The sequence below is a fragment of the Mastomys coucha genome, unplaced genomic scaffold (assembly GCF_008632895.1).
Source record: "Mastomys coucha isolate ucsf_1 unplaced genomic scaffold, UCSF_Mcou_1 pScaffold22, whole genome shotgun sequence".
NCBI lineage: Eukaryota > Metazoa > Chordata > Mammalia > Rodentia > Muridae > Mastomys > Mastomys coucha.
The window spans coordinates 117091663-117094352 of NW_022196905.1; the positions used below are offsets into that span (position 1 = coordinate 117091663).

Below are 2690 nucleotides of genomic sequence, written 5' to 3' on the forward strand. Positions count from 1 at the left end.
CTCTGTCCCTGTCTCCTATCCCCCCCACCCCCCGACTCCCACCTCCCAAAAATCCCAGGCAGGATGCTCCTGGTAATGTTCTGACTCTGAGAGGCAACAGGTGGATGGAGCCTCATTTCCCAATATGTGCTGTTGGTCTCCACTGGGGATCGGACCTTAACCATTGGGCCTCAAAGGCCAGAAAGAAGCAAGGCACAGAGGAACCGGGAAGATTTGCACACACACCCCCAGAGAGGAGCCTCCCAGGCACCCCTGCGCTCGCTTGCACCGAGACAGCTTTTTCTCACTCAGTGGAGACACCACTTGGACGGACTGCCCAGCTGTTGATTTCTGAGGCCAGGTTTGCTCTTAATTCCTTTGCTGGACCCCTCAGAGACCTTAAAAGCCTCCCCTTTGCTTTCTTACTGCACTGGAGTTCCAACTCCCTACGAGTTGTATGTTGCGGGGGTGGGGGGTGGGGGGTGTTTTTTTGTTCTTGTTTTGTTACGTTTTGTTTGCTAATTGGTGCATATTCAGGTACCACCTTTTGACGTGTGGATCTTTCTCCAAACCACCATGAGAAGTATTTGCCAGGCTCCATTTTCTAAGGGTTTCAGAGGGGACAGTTCCCATTTTTCTTTTTTTGGTTTCAAGGGAGCTGTCTATTTCCTACATACTTCAAGAAGAATTAAAATGTTCCTGAATTTTAAATACCTCATGCAAAAATATCTCCTGAAATAAGGGAAGAAAAAAAAAACTTTGAAAATCGTAATGTTGAAGTTAGCAATGCTAAAATGTTTCTGTCTTAAAAAAAAAAAATCTTGTACTTAGCGATTTTGCCCCTCAGGCGGTCAGTTCTGTCAAGAACTCTGTTCTGCGTCTTGGCCGGGAAGCAACCAGATGCACGACCTTCAGCGTATCTCAAGGTCAAGGCGGCTTTACCTCCAGATTCTAGAGTTAGGGCCACAGTTTTCTTTTGCAGCAAAACTCCGTTTTGGTGAGAGATGAATTTGGATATTTATTTCTTTTTTTTCTGGGAAACGAGGTTGCAACGTAAGCAGCTGAGGGAGAACCCAGCACGGGCATCCACGGAGCCAGCAGGGCGGCCAGGGCTGTCTATACCTCCTCTACCCTCTGCAGCCTCTCTGAACAGTCAGGAGGAGTTGATACAGTTGAGAAAGAAGACAACGATGAGGTCCATGGTACTAAGGCTGTCATTCGTTTTTCTCTGAAGTGCCTGAACGTAGGAATGGGCCGTCGACTGGGGGACCGATTCGGATGCCCCGACGGCCACGCCAGGCAAAGAGCCAGCAGCCCTACACTCCACACTGGCCAGGAAAGCCTTCCACGAGGAGCGGTCAGACTGCAAAATCCAATGTGCTTCCTTCCCCGCCACGGTCCTCTCTCGGGAGCCGATGGTCCCCGTCCCTGAACCCCTAGCCCACATCCCCACCACAGAATCTAAGACCTTTCATCTGGCCGAGCCAGGGGCAGGGGATCCTAAGCAAATGCCTTCCGTGGACAACAGGCCCTATGGCCTAAAGGGCTCCCAGGGCAAACTTCCCCCAAAACTTGAAGGTGGGGGAACGGCGGCTACACATTCCACAAAGTGCAGCACTTGCACCCACAACCCAGAAGGAAGGCTCTTAAGCGATTCTCAGAGGGTGGTGACTGCCCATCGTCAGACGGTGTCGTGGTTTGGAATGTTAATTATTGCCGAGGACCTGGTTAGAGGTATAAAGACCTTTTTTCACTGTTACCTAATTTTTTTTTCCTCTTACAATTTTTTTTTTGGTGTGTTGTACAGCAGTATACTTTTTCACTTATTTATTCCATCGGTAGATATTGTTTGTACAATGTACAATGGTTTCATTTCAGAAAATAAAAAAAAAAAGTTCTGATCATGAGTTTGGTGGCTTAGCCCCTTGTAATAAAGAATAAAATCAGGTGGATAATGACGATGTCCTTCCCTGGCTGTTCAGGCTTCTTTTGTAAGTCTTGTAAGTTCCTTACGGGAGACTCTGCCACTGGCCAGAGTTATGCTAGCTGCCATTATTAAACACCAGGTGAGTGCTAGGCCGGCACTAGACACTCCTGTTTGTGGGTGGATGTTCCCTATTGCTTTGTACAGGAGTAGACATCAAGGTTGTACCTTGTCCAGCTTACATAGCCAGGTAAAGTTCCAGTCTAAAAGCTATACCTGAGAGCTAGGAGTTATGGTGCAGATGCAGACCCATCATCACAGCACTTGGCAGGCTGAGGCAGGAGGATTGCTTAGCGTTCAAGGCCTGGACTACTTAACAAAGCACAGAGCCCTGGGTTCAATACTCGGTACCACATAAGACAGCATGCTAACCCATGCCTGTAATCTTAGTACTGGGGAGGTGGGCAAGAGCAGCTTAAGGTTTTCCCTACCTCTGTGGGACGTCCCAGGTCAGCCTGGGATACATGAGAAAAGAATTCTGTCATGAGCCATGCAGTGGTGACACACGCCTTTAATCCCAGGGCTTGGGAGACAGAGGCAGGTGGACTTCTGAGTTCGAGGCCAGCCTGGTCTACAGAGTGAGTTCCAGGACGGCCAGAGCTATACAGAGAAACCCTGTCTGAAAAAAAACAAAAAAAACAAAAAAAACAAAAAAAAAAAATGCAGAGCTTCTGGAGGGCTCGCAAAGATGGTGTAGAGGGTGGTTCTCAACCTTCCTAATGCTGAG

At 48.5% G+C, this 2690-nt stretch overlaps 1 protein-coding gene across 1 annotated transcript in view; it reads left to right on the forward strand.

Annotated features, from left to right (window-relative positions):
* The window catches only part of Bcl7a (BAF chromatin remodeling complex subunit BCL7A), a 32975-nt gene extending 31030 nt beyond the window's left edge, over positions 1 to 1945 (forward strand). The window contains exon 6 of the mRNA XM_031337810.1: positions 1 to 1945. This exon is cut by the window's left edge and continues 1070 nt beyond it. The gene's annotated coding sequence lies outside the window, so the exon portion shown is untranslated.
* The last annotated feature ends 745 nt before the right edge of the window (positions 1946 to 2690 follow it).